The sequence below is a fragment of the Argopecten irradians genome, chromosome 9, assembly GCF_041381155.1.
Source record: "Argopecten irradians isolate NY chromosome 9, Ai_NY, whole genome shotgun sequence".
NCBI classification, from domain to species: domain Eukaryota; kingdom Metazoa; phylum Mollusca; class Bivalvia; order Pectinida; family Pectinidae; genus Argopecten; species Argopecten irradians.
Window position 1 is genome coordinate 30,142,808 of NC_091142.1, and position 20,763 is coordinate 30,163,570.

Below are 20,763 nucleotides of genomic sequence, written 5' to 3' on the forward strand. Positions count from 1 at the left end.
GATACGAATCTGTGTACTCTGTTGATTCTGGAAGCTAATTTCTCTCAGATATAATGGTCATCGGTTAATATAACCTATCGCTCGTATTATATCTTTGCACTTGGGTCCACGTCTAAAACCTAAGATATTAATTATTACCCGGGAGTTGAACAAAAGAGATAGGCAGTTGGATCCACTTTCACATGAGTTCAAAACTCTTAGGTCTATGTTTAATATCAAACATTTTCGTTTCATTAGTGTTATGTCTAATACCGTAAACATTGACATTTACAACCCCCCTCGCGTAATATTTTGTGTCTATATAAAACTATGTTGTAAAGGTTAACTGTCGTTTTTATCGCGAACAACGTCACGAAATGTTTACACAAACAAATCGCGAAAATAACAACGTCACGAATTTTTTGCACATAAAAATCGCGAAAATTACAACGTCACGAAATGTTTACACATACAAATCGCGAAATGTTTACACATCTAAATCGCGAAAATAACAACGTCACGAAATGTTTACACATACAAATAGCTAAAATAACAACGTCACGAAATAACAACGTCACGAAATGTTTACACATACAAATCGCAAAAATAACAACGTCACGAAATGTTTACACATACAAATCGCGAAAATAACAACGTCACGAAATGTTTACACATACATATCGCGAAAATAACAATGTCACGAAATGTTTACACATAAAAATCGCAAAAAATAACAACGTCACGAAATGTTTACACATATAAATCGCTAAAATAACAACGTCACGAAATAACAACATCGCGAAATGTTTACACATACAAATCGCAAAAATAACAACGTCACGAAATGTTTACACATACAAATCGCGAAAATAACAATGTCACGAAATGTTTACACATAAAAATCGCAAAAAATAACATTGTCACGAAATGTTTACACATACAAATCGCAAAAATAACAACGTCACGAAATGTTTACACATACAAATCGCGAAAATAACAACGTCATGAAATGTGTACACATACAAATCGCAAAAGTAACAATGTAAGAAATGTTTATACATGTACCTACATATCGCGAAAATAACAACGTCACGAAATTTTTATACATACAAATCGCAAAAATAACAACGTCAAGAAATGTTTACACATACACATCGTGAAATGAAACACTTACATATATATGTATGTATGTGGTAATGGCCTTTTTGTAAGTTTGTTAGCCACCTAGATTATAGAAATACATTTTCTTAAACTTTCAAAGTACAAATATATTTAACAAAACTGCCAAATTCCCCATAGCGCAAAGAGTTTTCAAATGTACAATGTAACGGTTTAAAACATAACTGAAGAGTGATTGTTGAATAAATTCCATATTGACAACAAGAACTATAACGACTTTTTGATGGCATGAGAGTTGAATGACATCAATGAAGCTATTGTGACAGACACGTCACTACATGTGTACTGTTTTTATTCCCTCTCTCTATACTTCACGAAATATTCTATCCCTTTATCTATTATTACGAGCTATTATTAGTCTGACTTTGTTCATTCTAGATCGTATTTTCCAATCAATACGAACACAATACAGGACTATTATCAAACAGTGAGGAGAGATCGGTGAAAGGGGTCTAGTTTTATTGGCTGGCTTTGTAGCTTTTTTAATACAATTCAGAATGATTGCTGGAAGCCCTTTGGTGCATAAAAGACTCAATGTAGGTAAAATACATGGTTTTACATACATATTCTTTAAGTGATAAGCAATGCGATATCATTGGCAAAGTTAACTTAAGAATAATATGCGAAATTCAAATGTTTCAGTAAAACCTAATCTCTCTTCTTAGTTTTTCAAATCCTTTCTTCTACTAAAATATCGTGATAACAGATCGACTGAATGCGTATGAATACATTCATAACATCAATGCACAGCTATTATAGACATCGATCCTATAGAAGAAAGGTTAACTGGAGTTTTTAAATGGATTTATCGAAATATTATCAAGAAAAACTGGTAACATGTTATTGGATACACCAATGTGCTTTGAACTTTAAACAACCCCATGTTAGTACTAGGTACTCCACGGCCATTACAACCACAATTCTTTCGCACAATGCACGTTGACTTATTTCTCGCACATTGTTTTATTTTTCTATATATCAAAGCATGACTATCAAAATCAATTTGATTTGGTTTCACTAAAATTGGATCAAACAAGTACATTATTACCTTCTTATTTATCTCTTTATGTTTCGAAAGGGACTGTGACATGACCTTACGACCTTAATTCCATGTTATATATCATGATGAACCCTAGGTATCTTTAAACTTAAAAAAACCCACCTTTTTGTCATGGTCACCAGAGGGTCCATCTTGACAGCCCTCTTTTTTCTCTCTAATATCTTCCAATGCATTTTAATCAAGAACAAAGTACAAAGTTAAATACTTCTGCATACCTAGATCTTTAGATAAAAAAACCTTGTGACTTCTACTAAACATCAAATGGCCAAAGTACTACACCAAACGTGTTACGTCTTAATAAGAGGATAAACAATTTGATGAATTAACAATGTGATTCGCATGTTTTCTCATATAGGTACAAAGGCAATACAAATTGCAAGGTATAAAAACACGATTTTATTGATGAAAATATACTTCACTCAGAAAGACGTGAGGCTAAAGGATTGTGTAAAAACAAAACATTACCCCCAGTCCCTCCCCATCTTGTACAAATATAATGTGATACCATATGTAGATTTCGTATGCAATCCTTATGTTATATGTAGATTTCGTATGTAATTCTTATGTTATATGTAGATTTCGTATGTAATCTTTTTGATATATGTAGATTTCGTATGTAATCTTTTTGATATATGTAGATTTCGTATGTAATCTTTTTGATATATGTAGATTTCGTATGTAATCCTTATGTTATTTGCATTAAAATGATAATGGAATTGAATTTATTTTAAATTGTCTTGAAAGTGCTATACTGCCTCGGTTCCCACTACATGCATTTGTGTAAGGATAATCTGATAGCTAATATGAAGTCATAATGTGAACGAAATGTAATCAAATCTGACGCTTACCTAGCTCCCACAGTGCAATGCAATGAAATCTGTCAAGATATCAGTTAGTTGTTGAACCACTGTTTATACCACAAGGGGACAACATTGTCAGCCAATCAACAACCAGTGTCATTTAAAGACGTGCTGCATCATACAACCTGTCGATATGGTGTATGTTTGTTTTTTTGTGTGTTCTGGCCTACAAATAGCAAGGGTCATTAAAAGATGTGCAACATCATACAACCACCCAATAATATGTTTGTTTATTTATGTCCTATAAAACAGACAGGGTCATTAAAGGGACAATTCATTCTAAGAGAACATTTAAGTGTGTAGAACTGCTCAAATTGCTCTGACAGTAGTGGTTTACCTTATAGGGTGACTTGTCTTGCCTAAAAATCATTTTATTACCTCCTCAGTGGTTATGCAGTTCATTTGTTTAAAGTGCGTGACTTTGGCTCGGGTATGGGTACAGAGTACATACTGTACCTGCTTAATCGTATTGATCAACGATTTGTAATTACAATGATATCAATTAAAATACTAAACAATGACGTGGAATTTGTCAATATTTTATGTTATATGTTTCATAAGAAATGTAGAACAATACATTTATGCCATATTTTTCTTCTTGGTTATGTAAAAGAATTAGCCTGAGTGAATTGCCCCTTTAAAGAACGTGCAATATCACATAGTCCGACATATGGTGTTTAACCGATTTCTTTTCTGAATATTGTCGTGACAAGTGAAGGATAGTTGATCGCCTATGGCAGCATCAAAATAAACAAGCAAATTCGTGGAATTAATATCCCACGATTTCATTAATCAAGTGGTTAAGATGTACCGACATATAACCACATGCCCTCCACCTCTGGGTCGCGAGTTCGAATCCTATGTGGGGCAGTTGTCAGGTACTGACCGCTGGTCGGTGGTTTTTCTCCGGGTACTCCGGCTTTCCTCCACCAACAAACCTGACACGTCCTTAAATGACCCTGGCTGTTAATAGGACGTTAAACTAATCAAACCAAATCATTAATCAAAGGTCCATAACCCCACCAAATAGGGTCCTATGAAAGTGCCAATCGAACTTGGTCATGGCCTTAAGACATTTAACCATGTTACCAAGTTTCGAGAAAATCCGGTAATATTTGAGAGAGATACTGCAGTATTGAACGGAAACGGACAAAAATGTCGTTTTCGTTAATCGAATTTAAAGAGCCACAACTCCGCCAAATTGGGTCTGATGAAAATACCGAGCGAAATCTTTTGAACCCTTATAGTCCAGTCAAAATATATTTTACCTCAAACTAATTGCAACAGAATAGATAAGAAATATATCATGCAGTACTACGACAAGTGAACAAAATACTAAAAATCTACAAAAATCTATATTGTGGATAGTTTCCTAATAAGCGATTGAAAATCGTCATATTGGAGCGGTAGCTGTACATGTATGGCGTGTATAGGTAGCCGTACAACACAAGGGAGATAACTACGATATGTTTATAGCTACGAACGGTATGCATACCCGGATATTTCTAACGTTAATAGTAATTTCCTCTGTCTCATAGATAAGTAAATTTATCTTAATTTATCCATTCTAAACTAAAAATGTTGTGTAATATATATTTTATTTTATTTTACATTCATACAACGAAAACGAGCGATTTGCTACGAGACACGGAGCACGAATGACTACGGTAATCGGCTTTCTTGCCATAAACACTCATGCTTGACTCTATAAAAATGATAGTTAGTCCTAATTTAAGTAATCTTAATTCAAAATGTGTGTGTATTCATTCGTAGAAATAACGAATAGAAAACGGAAGCAGCCGCCGCCTAGTTTTTAAAAGTATGGAAGCCCGGCGGCACTGAATATTGTCGTCTATGACACTGTCGTGGCGGTACGCAATATTTTTCGTGTTTCTAACCGATCTACACACCTCATTCATCTCTTAGTGATTTTTGTACTTCCCATTTAATACGAGGTGAATAATTTATTAGTTTATTTGAAATCAAATGCACAAATCCGTACACACATATATACATTTATAATAGATGCACGCCGACCCGCGAACATTACCATTAGACGTACAGTAGTTATACACTGTAATGGCTGTTTATGGCACAAACGTAATAGTGGAGCGGCTAAGCATGAAAATCGTTCAAAGTTTGAAGAAAGCATGAAACTTTGCATATGGCTTATTTGGGACATAAGGTTTCAGGAAAAAAATGGACCCCAAAAAATCATGGCCCCTAGCGGTCGACATATTGGTTTTCAAAATGGCCGCCAAAAACCACCTTCTGTGACCCATAACTCACGTTCTATACCAGCTAAACAGAAGGACCGCCATTTCGTATTTCAACATGGCCGCCAACTTTGCGAGCTATATCTTTATGTATAATGCATTTAAATGGATAAGCTGACTTTTAGCAAATATAATGAGAGTACTTATATTTGTGTAGTGTTTTATACATTAAAAATTGATTCTTATTTTAATTTCAACATGATAGCCATTTTGAATTCCAAGATGGCCGTTTAAATTAAAGTTAGGGACCATGATTTTTTGGGGTCCATTTTTTTCCTGAAACCTTATGTTCCAAAGAAGCCATATGCAAAGTTTCATGCTTTCTTCAAACTTTGAACGATTTCGCCGAAAAATATACCTCAGCCGCTCAAGTTTTTTAGCAACACATTTTGAAGAACCTTTGTGTATTATAAAATTAGGCGTGCAGGGTTGTAAAGCAATGCTATTTAAAGTCTTAAAAATCACTATCAACAAAATCCAGCATTATATTTATATTTTAAAAATGTTAACTCTTGTCTACTTTTCTGTTATTAACTAGATATATCTACCTGAAGAAAACATCACAAGCCTAGTTAGAAAAAACCATGAATAAACTGTAGACAACAAATAATTTGACGACCACATTATGATTTTAATACAGTTAGTAGACTCTAGTTGATTTTGAATACCGATTTGTCAGTATGAAAATATTTTGATATTTGACAACATATCGTTTTGCAGGTTGTGTCTTACACATTCTCGTCTGACATATCTGTGAGTATTGCTAACGTTTTACACATATTTAGATTTTTCGTTTGAAGATAGTGTAATAAAAATATAGAACGTTATGTACTAATGCCGATGGATTTGTATAATATATATATATATATATATATACACACACGTATACATACATTATAATGTACAAAGGTTTGAATGTATAACTCCAATTGAAATTGTAATCAAATAGACGAAACAAACGGACGGATACTAGTATAACACTGAATATCGTGTTTATCATTAAAGAGAATTAAAGGGTTTGATATTTAATTATCAGCCAAAAAAACCTGACCCTAAAAAACAATAAATTTGAATTATATTGATAATTATACATTTCTACATCGTTTATTTTATGTTTTCATAATTTAGTTTATTCATTTTTATTGAACTTTAGTTAACTTTTGTGGTTTTTTCGTTTTCTTTCAGTTACATCATGATGGCCTACCATAAAGACTGTCTTGGTACTTCCTGATTTGTTTTAGTTTTCGTTTAACTGTTTGTTTTCAATTGTCCAATAGTCTTAGCAATATTATTTTTTCGTTTGTAAAACAACAAGACCCCAAGCAATGGAATTATTTTTTTCAGGAGGAGAGTGGAATGTGTAGTCAGCTGTATCATATGTCATCAACAGTCAATGACCATACTGAGGCTGTAAGGATAAAGATAAAAGGCAGCGATGGCATTAACGAGGCCAGTATTCTGCGTGGGGATAATATAACTTCCAAAGCCGGTGACTCTGTTCATATTAATTGCAGAAAAACATATACCAACCCTGTATTGATTAAGAGTAGCCATGCTGATCCATCTAAGACAATTATTGAGAATAAAGACAAAACACCATCGCTGCGTTCCCATGGGCTATTCAGCTTTTCTGATCATTGCTTATTTTGTACAAGACAAGCAAAAGTCAACGGTAAGAAGAGAGATATAGATGTGTATCCTGTACGTACCTCAAATTTGCAGTCTGAAGTTTTGTTGAAGTGCGAACAGTGAGATGATGAATGTGCTGCAGAAGTTCGTGGGCGCCTGGAATCCGTCAATGATTTGGTAGCAGCTGATGTACTATACCATAACCCATGCAGTGTCAGTTTTCGAACAAATCGATTCGGAAGCCCAAAGCCGGGCGACCAAAGAAGGAAAAGGGCAAAGCTGGACGACCAAGCATCATATCCAAACATTTTCTAGAGGTTGTAGACTATTTACAGGAAAATGAAGACGATCAACTGACCGTTTCTGATCTTGTAGCTAAAATGGTTGAAATATGTGGAGAAAATGCGTACAGTCCACTATATATGAAAAAGATGCTGATGGATCATTTCAAGGAAGGTATAATTGTTTCAGATATGACTGGAAAATTCGACCTCATTACACTCAGAAGAACAGCAAACTCTATCTTAAGAGATTCTATCAGACTCCCAGAAACAACTCTGATCTAGAAAAGCAAGCCGTGATAGAAGCAGCTGCTAAATTGATCAAGAATGAAATAAAGTCGTTATCTATTTCAAAAGAATTTTATCCAGACTCATCTGATACATGTATATCATCGCGAGAGAAAAACTTGGAATATGTCACTGAGAGTCTGCAAAGATTCCTCAAGATTCTCTTCAGCGGGAAAGATTCGGACTTGAAAATTTCATCCATTGGTCAGGCCATAATGCAGGCTGTGCGTCCGCGCGGACTCCTCCCACCTCTACAGATCGGCCTTGGTGTTCAGCTTAACCATCACTTCGGGTCCAGATTTTTGTTAGATGTTTGTTATGCCTTGGGATTTCTTTGCATCATATAATGAGGTCAGTCGATTTGCGTCTAGTTCCGCTCTCGCTCAAAGTGATACATTGCTCGGTCTTCAGCAGCACACAAGTTTACAGTTTGTTGCAGATAACGATGGACACGATACTTTCCACGGCATGGGAATCACAGCCAGTGTTACACCAGGTAGCTACACAAGCGTTCCTATCCATCGGATGACTGTCACTTCAGATGACTTGAGAAACCTCGGGAAAATCGACCTCTTTCATTATCGGCAACTCACCAATATCATATCTTCTATGCGATATCCCATGCTTGGAAAGATCACAGATAAGGAGAATCCACTAGAAAAGATTTACCAGTTGACAGGAATACTAAGGCCATAAAAATCGCCTATGCCTAGTTGGTCAGTACTTATACATAGGGTTATGAAAGGACGTTATCAGGGAAAATCAAATGTAACATATCTACCCATGATAGATCTCAACCCTAGCGACATGACTTGTGTCTATTCTACGCTTCAGTACCCTTCAAAACTAGCTTGTCAGCATAACAGGACACCAATTATCACATTTGATCAGCCATTATACTGGAAAGCGTTCACAATCATTTCTAACGACAACGAAGACAGCGATTTCAAATCTATGGTGCTAAGACTGGTAGGATTTCATTTGGAGATGAGCTATTTCGGCGCAATTTGGAACTTCATGGATGGCTCCGGACTTCAAGAGGTTTCGGAAAGGGTGTACGCTCCAAATACTGCTGTTTGGATGCTATCTGGAAAGGCTGTAGCAAGAGCTGTCAGAGGACATATGCTAGTTGATAAGACACTGCAAGCAATGCTTGCATGTGAGATTTTTGCAATATCGCTTCAAGGTGAAGATGAGAGTGAAGACAAAGAGAACAAGGATGATGGACAGGAAGATCATAAAAATACAGTCCTCAAAGAAACATCATTCTTGTTTGAACAGCTCATAATGGTGATATATCGTTAGCTACCCTGATACAGAATGAAAAAGTTGACCGGATACTTCATCAAGTAACTGATGAAATTAAGAACCTCATGGCAACTAAGCGCACAGCTTCAATTTGGATCCAGTACTCAAAATTGGTACAGTTATTGCGCAACTACATCGCTGCAGAACGAACAGGATCTTGGGAATTGCATCTGTATCCAGGACATGCATCCTTATCTAGCTGCTGCCGGTCATAACCTGTACATCAAGTCTGCTTATATCTCCGAGATTAAAGACATGAAAGAAACCAATCCTGATGTATATAGCGATTTCGTCTCCGGTCACCACGTCATCAGGCGGACTGACAAGTATTGGGGAGGCTTGTCCACTGACCTCATCATAGAGCAAGAGCTAATGTTAAGTTTGAAAACATCTGACGGGCTTACAAGAGGTCGTGGCCTTGAAGAGGTACCGACGGTACAATGGCTTTTGTCTATGCCATACCATGCGGATATCAACAATGCAATGCAGCAGGTGATGGAAGTCGGGTACATTACAAGTGATCAGCACAAAGATAACACTCCCAGTAGAAAGGTAAGGGATCACAAAGACATCAAAACCATTATTGAGTATTTGGACGAGAGGAATCCTTTCAGAGATGACAACCCATCTCTCAAAAACATTGAGACAGGTCAAATTGCTGAAAGTAATGTGAACCAAGACAACGCTAAAGATCGGTGAAAAGATAATTAAATCGATGGCTGAGCAGTCTTTCCTAGAGTATTCTTTCAAGCGAACTCTGCTGCGAACAATGAGCACCAACAGTCAGGTGTCAGTTGACGGAGAAGCAGTCAACGTCGAACCTCAACTTTTATTTCAAAGGCTTACAGTTGCATCCCGCACTCTAGTTGACGATCCAGCAGACCTTTTCAGATCTGAATTATCAATTCATCCTCCATCCCTGTTCGATCATTCGGGACTTCTCAGACAGGCACAGAAGGCAGTATATGGGGTCTAGGTGATTGCGGTGTTGAGAGAACACCTGACGATATCTTCAATATTCTTGATGGCGATTCTTTCTCGCACAGGATTCCATGGAAGATAGGAGAATCATTTGATTCGATATGCAATATGTACATCACTTACGTAATCAGAAGATACAGGAAGCCAGTTATCGTTTTCGATGGCTACGACAATGGACCTTCAACGAAAGATGTAGCCCATATAAGACGTGGGAAATGTAAATCGTCAACAAAGATCGATTTCACAGGAACTACGCCTTGCAGGGCAAAAATTTAGCTATTTTTGGCGAACTTGGACAACAAGCAAGCGTTTATCTACTATCTTGGTACTAAATTACAGGAATCGGATGTACTATCATTAACGCCCTTGCTGATGCTGATCTGCTGATCATCAAGACTGCATTAAATTGTGCACAGTTGCTAAACGTTGAAGTTATCGGCGAGGACACAGACATATTGTTATTACTTTGATCAACATGTAACAAACAACGTCTGTTTTCGGTCAGATTGTAGAAAGGCAGGGGGAAAGGCAATGAAGATTTGGGATTTACGAAATACAGTCGCTGTACTTGGTGAGTCATAATATTCTGCTCTGGATGTGATACTACTTCCAGTCTATTTGAAATTGGGAAAGGACAAGCACTCAAGAAACTTGTATCAAGTCAAACAATGAGAGAGCAAGCGTCTAGACTAATGTCAGAGATATCAACAATCGATGAAGTTGTTAAAATGGGAGAGTTTATTCTGGTGTATCTGTATGGTGGAGTCTGTGATGAAAGTCTGGATAACCTGCGCTATATAGTGTTTCCCACAGGAAAAAAAAGGGCATGGTGCTGGGTTTTGAAAAGGGCACCTTGACCGCGATAAATAACCATCAGAGGGGCACAAAGGTTATATCGACAACTTCCAATACAAGGGGAAATCTTTAAAACTGTCTTGTTGTTTTTCAATTCTGGTTCAACTTAATATCATTTAAATGCTTTAAACTCTCTGAGTTGCTAAGTAATATCAGGACATCTATTTAATTAATTTGAGTGAAAAAAATGATTTTGAAAATTGTAATCTGCAGATCATATGATCATGACTATATATAATTGATTCACAATAAAGATCTAAATTTCATTTATATTAATTAAAAGAATGGGAAAATTAAAAATGTATTCCTTTATTTCAATCCAATTACCTTTATTTTAATATATATCTTTATTTAAATATTAAAAATACTGTATTGATTTGAATAAGATAACATGTTTCATAATAATGGACAATTGATTAAAATAATGTTCTAAATTTACAAGCACTAAATTAAGAAAATACAGATAAGTGTTAGAGTAGTATGCAAAATATTTCAATTTAATCTGATAGAGAAAAAAGTTGATTTCTTTTTAATTTGATTTATTTTAATTACTTTGCTATTAATAATTTTATTATTATTAAGATATCTTTTCTAAAAAATAAATTCACACCGAAATTCTAAAAAAAAAATAATACCGTTTTCATTTTTAAAAACGTGAATATTAGTAAAATCCTGAAATTCAATACCTCCGGATCTACTATTACAATACACCCAAAATGGCGGCCATTACGATTGCAAATCTTGTGACATCCATCCGATATAGATAGGCCTATTTAACATTAAAAACGTGAGTAAATCATTTACAGTTGTAAGCAGTATTTGTTTTTGAAGTAATGCTCACTAGCTGTAGTCATAAAACTTATTGAAAGGCCAGCTGATTGTTTTCTAGGCTGCCGATCGGCTGCTTGACTTCAGCTTACGTAATACACAGACCTGAAAGTGACACCACAAGCCAAGGTGGAAATAGCCCAAGGCTGCTAATTAGGGCCACTGGGGTGTTGGTCAGGGGGTCAGGGAGTGGTCACACTTCTTTTGTTTACTTAATTATCAAGCCACTACCTGGTATTTTGGTAGTTTAGTAGAAGTGTACTGGGGACAAACAGGGCACGGCGTTATGTCATAGGGGCATGGCGTCAGGTAAAAAGGGCACGGCGCGGCGCCATGCTAATCGGGGCTGTGGGAAACACTAGCTATAGGAAGTTTACAAACAAAGTTAGTACAGGGTTAGTCAGCAGCAGTGTTCAAGTCCAGTCTCTACCACCAACTTCAGATGCAGCAAGATATCACAGCATGAGAGTTTACCACCAATGTCAGTCATGGCACGGAAACGACGTGGATCCTTTCAATTGGGGCTGGTTTTTCACGCAGGGAAGACTTGCACCTATCAAATCCATTCTACCACCTGACCAGAACAGCTACTGGAGGTCATTAGATGCAGTTGTAAAACAAATTGTGAAAGCAAACATTGCTCGAGTAGAAAGAATGGTCTGGACTGATCAAGTGTATGCACCGACTTCAAGGGTATTAACTGTGCAAACTCGTCTGCCCTGACGGATACTGATCTTATAGAAGACGTTTAGAGGAATTGTGATACCTGAGATAAATAAATGTACTTAAACTGATATAAACCAGTTACATGAATTTCTTAAGTGGACACATTGCTAATTAATTTCAAATGATTTTATTTTGATGGAAGGGATTATATCACAAGTTTGAACCAAATGAAATTATGAATCCGAAGCATTGAGACTATTCATCAAGGGCACGGAATAACAATGCAATTGTGGCATCATGCAATAACGTAAGATTTGTGTAATAATTATTTCTAACTATTTTGATAACTGTTAAAATGGATTACCATTCTGTAATATTACAGAAAAGTTATTTCCTTTATCTCGTCTAAGTAAAGTTATATATAAAATTAAGAATCCAATGACAGCAAATCATAATACATGTCATGTTATACAATTTCATTATAGCCTAATACAACTGAAAAAACCACGTTATGATTATATTAATGTAAATATTGTGCACAGTGTATTCATATACATATATATATGTCATATACTCCAAAACATATAATTTTGTTCCGTAGTGATTTTTTGTATCATATCGTTATATGTTTATATGCTGTATTAAAAGGCCAGATAATATACAAAATTTGTAAAATGGTTTTTAAAAGGAAATATGGGCTAGACCATACAGTGTATTTCAAATTCGCGAAACTTGTAGGGAACGTCTTTATTTGGAACATGGGAACGCTTGTGAGCACCGTGTCTAGTTGTTTTTTTTTTTTTTTTTTTTTTTTTTTTTTTTTGGGGGGGGGGGGTATATTAGAATTACGGTTATCACAAAGGGAACTATTCTCGTCATTTTGCATAAAGAAATAAAGATTGTGAATTAAGGAAAGACCCAATGTCATGACTGTTTCCTTCAGCTATAAGACTTAAAAATTTCTCACTAAAAATTCCGAAGCTGAATAGTCAAACACATATATGTGGAATAACACCAGGGGTCCCTTTCAATATTTCAAAGACAATTAAGAAATTCATCAGTAATTTGCTAAATTCAACACTCTAAAAAGTAAAAGTAATTAATCAATACATTTACGAACGACAGTGATTAAATTCCGTTGGACTGCAGTCACTGGAGATCAACATGATGTAAACCGGCATATTTTACAGATTCCTGTTGTTTTGTATGGCATATTTGTCGTAAAAAAGCAACGTACATATTTGTCATTTTGACTGAAGTTGCAAACGACGTCCACTTCCGGTCACTTGCGGAACTTCAAATGGGTATATAATCCTCTCACCATCCAAAGTTATGTGTTCAAGTTTAATCAATTAAATAAGTGTACTAATCTTATTTCTAACTGGTACAATTTAATCTTACATACTTGAACACACACTATCAATGTTTGCCAGATTAGTCAAACTGACGGAAATACATGTATGTAGCTGTTCGTGTCAGCTCATCAGTCCAAAACGGTATCATGGTGTTTACTCATCCTTTTACAAAAGCAAAGAATTAACACTGAACATGATATTTTCTGCCAGACAGGTTACATGAGCAATCGAATAAGGACTACAACATTTAGACAATATCACATTTACAGCGAATGGCCCGTCTAAACACAGAAAACGTACGAAAAGTGTATGTTCGTGTATACTACCAATTCTACTACGAGCAAAATCGCTCCGATTCAAAACTTTGGTCAGAATGTTACAGAAAAGTACAGAGCGTTGCAACAAAACTAAGGTTTCGGTTTGTCTATGTTTATGTATAGCATATGCTCGTCACTATAAAATGCCGATACAAAGGGTATTTTCAGTGACTAACCTCCTTTTCTGGCAAAACTGCTGGCGGCCGCCATTTTGATTCGTGTAACACACCAACTACAGACCACGTGATTTCCCACCGTGCTACATAGTGTGAGCGTAATACGCCGATTCCGGCACTTTTTTCCGTCATGGCTGTGACACTTATAGGCAGAGAATATCAATGTCTTGGTAAAGGTCATAGTCGGTAATACTTGCTCGGGAACGGAACTAAGATAAACTGTTATGTTTTGTGTTTCTTATTTGTTATTTATTTTTTGAAAAATGCACCCAGGTAAGTTTTAAAATATATATGAGTGAGACGTCAGCTACCGTTGTTTTCCAACTGCTGCTAGGCGACAGCTCCATTTGATGCCGTAATTTACATGTCATTTCCTTATTAAGTGTCCAAATTCAATTTTCGTGCATATTTAGATTAAATTTAATACAATTTGTTCTGATAATTAATGTTAAATGTTCTGTCATGGTATGTAATTTTCCACCCGTGTACAATCATTACATATGTATCAGGATAGGAGAAAGTGTAGCGGCCAGACCGGGATCGATTCAAATCCGGGACCTTCCGAACACTAGCCGATCGCGAGTGCTCTACCGACTGAGCTACCTGGTCACCGATGATCGACCCAGTCCAATCCCGCTACACTCCTCCCTCCTTTCTCGTAGTCTTCGCCCTCAAAGACATAAGAGACCCTTTCAAACACCACCACCGTGGGTTATTTAGTTGGGCGCCAATTCTGTAACAGGAGAGGAGAAAATGTAGCGGCCAGACCGGGATTCGAACCCGGGACCCTCCGAACACTAGCCGAGTGCTCTACCGACTGAGCTACCTGGTCACCGATGACCGACCCAGTCCAATCCCGCTACACAGATGCCGCCATTTTGTTTCAAATATGCCCTATATTAAGTCACGCGGTGATGAAAGTCACATGACTAAACTGACTGAATGTTGTATCCCGGAATCGGCGTATTGCCATTAGTATTAAGTGGATTGTGTGAAAATATCTATATGTTTCACAGTTATTTATCAAGATCATAGTCATATTAACTGTTTTGAATATTTTTCTCTTATAAGAGCGAAGCTCTACTAACCATAACACGTGTGTCAGCATTTAGAATCCAATACATTCCAGTACCCCTTGGACTTTGAAATCGTGTCCCGCGGGAAAAGTCTCGAGCCTCCATGCAGGCAACCATGTTTTTATTCTCGTTATCAGCACGACGAGATTTTAAATTTCCTCTGTAGGCAAAACATATCACCAGCATACACTTTGAAATTACTGTAAGTAGTTTTAGATAACTACACAAGGATAAGAACGACACAATAAATGTACTGGTCAAAATGATATACTGTCTCTGTGTTGTCAAGCGCACGGCACCGTCAGCCGTGACGTCAGGAAGTTTGGTGTATTCCCGCGCATTTTTGATACATGGCATGTTGCCAAGTTTTCCGCATTGGAGAGAAACAAGATCGAAAAAAAAATTGAAATAATCCAGTTGAATATTTCTTTCTGACCTGTATATGACGACTGCTAGACACAAATATTGAAGAATAGCATTTACTAAAAATCAATGATCGGACTATAAGTTAACAGTTTTAATCTCATTCTGAGGTTATAGTCCTAACTATATTTACATTTTTTATAAGTAGCTGCGCTCTTCTAAAGCATTGCCTTAAATTCATATTAAGGGCGCAGCAGTGTGAAGCACTTCTAAGGTAACGGATACACGAAAATATAAGAAACAACACTATCTTCAAAATTCAATCCTAACACACTGACAGCTTCAGTTTGCGGCCGCCATTTTGGGAAGGTTGTGCGTTGCTCTGGTACTGCTCTCCCCAGTATATATATATATTTAACTAATGCAAATGTATACCAGTATACCAGGGGTAATTAAACATTTTTTTTAATAATAATAATATGATTTTAAGGCAAAGCCTCAGACGAGCGCAGCTACTTTTAAAAAATGTAAATATTGTTAGGATTATAATCTCAGAATGATATTAAAACCGTTTTAACTTGTAATCCGATCATTAATTTTTAGTAAATGCTATTCTCCAATATTATTGTCTAGCAGTCGTCATATACGGGTCAGAAAGAAATATTCAACTGGATTTATTTCCTTCGGCCGCGCAGAGAGCTGCGCTCTTAATAACCACTTTGAAAATTGAAAGCTATAGAATGCAGTCAAAATATCCACCATGGCGAGGATGAGCACCAGACATCATGACGTCACATAACGTCAACAAATGGCGCGAAATCATAGGATTCGCATACACGGCACTCCAGGCCTTGAATGGACACAGAGAAATCCGAATCTTTGAAATCATTTCTTTGAATTTATGCTAGACAATTATTACATCATGTCCTTTTATTTCTAAATTATTTCTTCTACATGAAATAGAAAATAAAACAAGAGGCCCATGGGCCTTAACGGTCATCTGACTCATGGCACAAAACAACAAAGTCACAGTATAAAGTATTGGTTAACGATTAATATAAACAATACAAGGAACTCCTTAGTTGAATATGTAAGTTTCTGAAAAAGGTAAATGTCATTTGTTGAACAAACTTGGTAGCCCTTCATCCAAATATGGTCGAAACCCATTCAAGGATTAATATAAGGAGGAGTCAGATTTTAAAGCCATTTCAGCAAAGCTCCCATTTTGGACCTCGGTCATACTATCCCCATGGGTCTTACCTCGGTCCTTTATAAAATATGATTGTCCTTACCTAAAGTTCCCCCTTCTGAATCAATTAAAACCACTATAGACCAATTTTCATTGAGATCGGAGACTGAAACCTTAAAACAGGAAGTGGGCCAGCGGCCATCTTGGAATACCAAAATCTTTACGAAAATGTTTGCATGTTGTTCGGCATCAATTAAAACCCCTATAGACCAATTTTCATTGAGATCGGAGACTGAAACCTTAAAACAGGAAGTTGGCCAGCGACCATCTTGGAATACCAAAATCTTTACGAAAATGTTTGCATGTTGTTCAGCATCAATTAAAACCCCTATAGACCAATTTTCATTGAGATCGGAGACTGAAACCTTAAAACAGGAAGTGGGCCAGTGGCCATCTTGGAATACCAAAATCTTTACGAAAATGTTTGCATGTTGTTCGGCATCAATTAAAACCCCTATAGACCAATTTTTATTGAGATCGGAGACTGAAACCTTAAAACAGGAAGTGAGCCAGCTAAAATTAAGAAAATTTGCCCTTTTGGGGCCCCACCCCTCAGTTCCTAGGGTTCAGACCAGACTCATTTATATAAAATATAATTGTGTTTCCCCAATGATGCTTCACACCAAATATGGATAAAATTCATCCAAGGATGGAGGAGAGAGTAGGACTTTAAAGCTAAAATTAAGAAAATTTCCCGATTTGGGGCCCCACCCCTCAGCCCCTAGGGGTTGGACCACGCTCATTTACATCAAATATGATTATCCTTCCCCAATAATGTTTTACACTAAATATAGATGAAATCCATCCAAGGATGAAGGAGGAGTAGGATTTTAAAGCTAAAATTAAGAAAATTTCCCCATTTGGGGCCCCACCTCTCAGCCCCTAGGGGTCGGACCAGGCTCATTTTCCATCAAATATGATTATCCTTCCCCAATAATGTGTTTTACACTAAATATAGATGAAATCCATCCAAGGATGAAGGAGGAGTAGGATTTTAAAGCTAAAATTAAGAAAAATTTGCCCTTTGGGGGCCCCACCCCTCAGCCCCTAGGGGTTGGACCACGCTCATTTATATAAAATATGATTGTCCGTCCCAAATAATGTTTCACACCAAATATGGATGAAATCCATCCAAGGATGAAGGAGAAGTAGGATTTTAAAGCTAAAATTAAGAAAATTTGCCTTTTTGGGGCCCTACCCCTCAACCCCTAGGGGTCGGACCAGGCTCATTTAAATAAAATATGATTATCAATTCCAAATGATGTTTCACACCAAATATGGATGAAATCCATCCAAGGATGAAGTAGGAGTAGGTTTTTAAAGCTAAAATTAAGAAAATTTGCCCTTTTGAGGCCCCACCATTCAGCCCCTAGGGGTCGGACCAAGCTCATTTTATATAAAATATGATTGTCCTTCATCAATAATGTTTCACAACAAATATGGATGAAATCCATCCAAGGTTGAAGGAGGAGTAGGATTTTAAAGCTTAAAATAAGAAAAGTCGCCCTTTTGGGGCCCCACCCCTCAGCCCCTAGGGGTCACACCTATCTCAAATATATAAAATATGAATGTCCTTACCTAATGATGTTTCACACTAAATATGGATGAAATCCATCCAAGGATGAAGGAGGAGTAGGATTTTAAAGCTAAAATAAGAAAATTTGCCCTTTTGGGGCCCCAACCTTAAGCCCCTAGGGGTCGGACTATGCTCATTTATATAAAATATGATTATCCTTCCCCAATGATGTTTCATACCAAATATGGATGAAATCCATCCAAGGATGAAGGAGGAGTAGGATTTTAAAGCTAAAATTAAGAAAATTTGCCCTTTTGGGGCCCCGCCCCTCTGACCCTAGGGGTCGGACCAGGCTCATTTATATAAAATATGATTGTCCTTCATCAATAATGTTTCACACCAAATATGGATGAAATCCATCCAAGGATGAAGGAGGAGTAGGATTTTAAAGCTTAAAATAAGAAAATTCGCCCTTTTGGGGCCCCACCCCTCTACCTAGGGATCACACCTATCTCAAACATATAAAATATGAATGTCCTTACCTAATGATGTTTCACACTAAATATGGATGAAATCCATCCAAGGATGAAGGAGGAGTAGGATTTTAAAGCTAAAATAAGAAAATTTGCCCTTTTGGGGCCCCACCCCTCAGCCCCCTAGGGGTCGGACCAGGCTCATTTATATAAAATATGATTGTCCTTCCCCAATAATGTTTCAAACCAAATATGGATGAAATCCATCTAAGGATGAAGGAGGAGTAGGATTTTAAAGCTAAAATTAAGAAAATTTGCCCTTTTGTGGTCCCGCCCCTCTGACCCTAGGGGTCGGACCAGGCTCATTTATATAAAATATGATTGTTCTTCCCTAATGAAGTTTCACACCAAATATGGATGAAATCCATCCAAGGATGAAGGAGGAGTAGGATTTTAAAGCTAAAATTAAGAAAATTTCCCCTTTTGAGGCCCTGCCCCTCTGACCCTAGGGGTCGGACCAAGCTCATTTATATGAAATATGATTGTCCTTCCCCAATGAAGTTTCACACCAAATATGGATGAAATCCATCCAAGGATGAAGGAGGAGTAGGATTTTAAAGCTAAAATAAAGAAAATTTCCCCTTTTGAGGCCCTGCCCCTCTGACCCTAGGGGTCGGACCAAGCTCATTTTTATGAAATATGATTGTCCTTCCCAAATAAAGTTTTCACACCAAATATGGATGAAATCCATCCAAGGATGAAGGAGGAGTAGGATTTTAAAGCTAAAATTAAGAAAATTTCCCCTTTTGAGGCCCTGCCCCTCTGACCCTAGGGGTCGGACCAAGCTCATTTATATGAAATATGATTGTCCTTCCCCAATGAAGTTTCACACCAAATATGGATGAAATCCATCCAAGGATGAAGGAGGAGTAGGATTTTAAAGCTTAAAATAAGAAAATTTGCCATTTTGGTGCCCCACCCCTCAGCCCCTAGGGGTCGGACCAGGCTCATTTATATACAAGAGATCCCAGAGGGATCTTGGCGCCCACCAAAGAAAGATCTATGTCTGACAATGGAAAGAGGGATCTTTTCCCTGCTTTTCAAACTTTTTCAAAATACATGACATATAAAATTTGAGACAGATCGCTATAGTACTTTCTAAGAAATAGTGGTAACAAACTTCAACAATGAAATCTAAGATGGCGGCCGGTTGTCCATCTTGTTTACCGATCAGTCCCGAAAGGCATTATGCATCAGTCCTAAAAGGTACTATGCACAACTAGGGTACAAGGGGAACCTACACATAAAAATTTTAGAAAGATCCCTCCAGTACTTTCTGAGAAATAGCGGTAACAAACTTTAACAATCAAAATCCAATATGGCCGTCGGTCGGCCATCTTGTTTACCGATCGGTCCCAATTAACAATATGCACAACTAGGGTCCTTGGGGAACCTTCATATGAAATTTGTAAACGATACCTTCAGTACTTTTTGAGAAAAAGCGGTAACAAACTTTAACTATCAAAATCCAAGCCATCTTGTTGACTGATCGGTTCCAAAATGCAATATGCACAACTAGGGCCCTAGGGAAACCTATATATGAAATTTGAGAAAGATCCCTTCAGTACTTTTTGAGTAATAGCGGTAACAAACTTTAACTATCAAAATTCAAGATGGCCGCCTGTCGGCCATCTTGTTGACTGATCGGTCCCAAAATGCAATATGCACAACTAGGGCCCTAGGGGAACCTTATATATGAAATTTGAGAAAGATCCCTGCAGTACTTTTTGAGTAATAGCGGTAACAAACTTTAACTGTCAAAATCCAAGATGGCCACCTGTCGGCCATCTTGTTCACCGATCGGTCCCAAAATGTAATATGCACAACTAGGGTCCTAGGGGAATCTGTATATGAAATTTGATACAGATCCCTTCAGTACTTTTTGAGAAATAGCGGTAACAAACTTTAACTATCAAAATCCAAGATGGCCACCTGTCGGCCATCTCTTGTTGACCGATCGGTCCCAAAATGCAATATGCACAACAAGG

At 37.1% G+C, this 20,763-nt stretch overlaps 1 protein-coding gene and 1 long non-coding RNA gene across 2 annotated transcripts in view; one reads left to right on the forward strand and one right to left on the reverse strand.

The window, feature by feature from the left end:
- LOC138332031 (organic cation transporter protein-like) overlaps positions 1–3,195 on the reverse strand; it is a 25,703-nt gene extending 22,508 nt beyond the window's left edge. Inside the window, exon 1 of the mRNA XM_069279968.1 lies at positions 3,067–3,195. The gene's annotated coding sequence lies outside the window, so the exon portion shown is untranslated. The remainder of the gene's footprint in view (positions 1–3,066) is intronic.
- The window catches only part of LOC138332033 (uncharacterized), a 21,398-nt gene extending 10,765 nt beyond the window's left edge, over positions 1–10,633 (forward strand). The window contains exons 2-3 of the long non-coding RNA XR_011209758.1: positions 6,075–6,107; positions 6,699–10,633. This is a non-coding gene — a long non-coding RNA (uncharacterized lncRNA). The remainder of the gene's footprint in view (positions 1–6,074; positions 6,108–6,698) is intronic.
- The last annotated feature ends 10,130 nt before the right edge of the window (positions 10,634–20,763 follow it).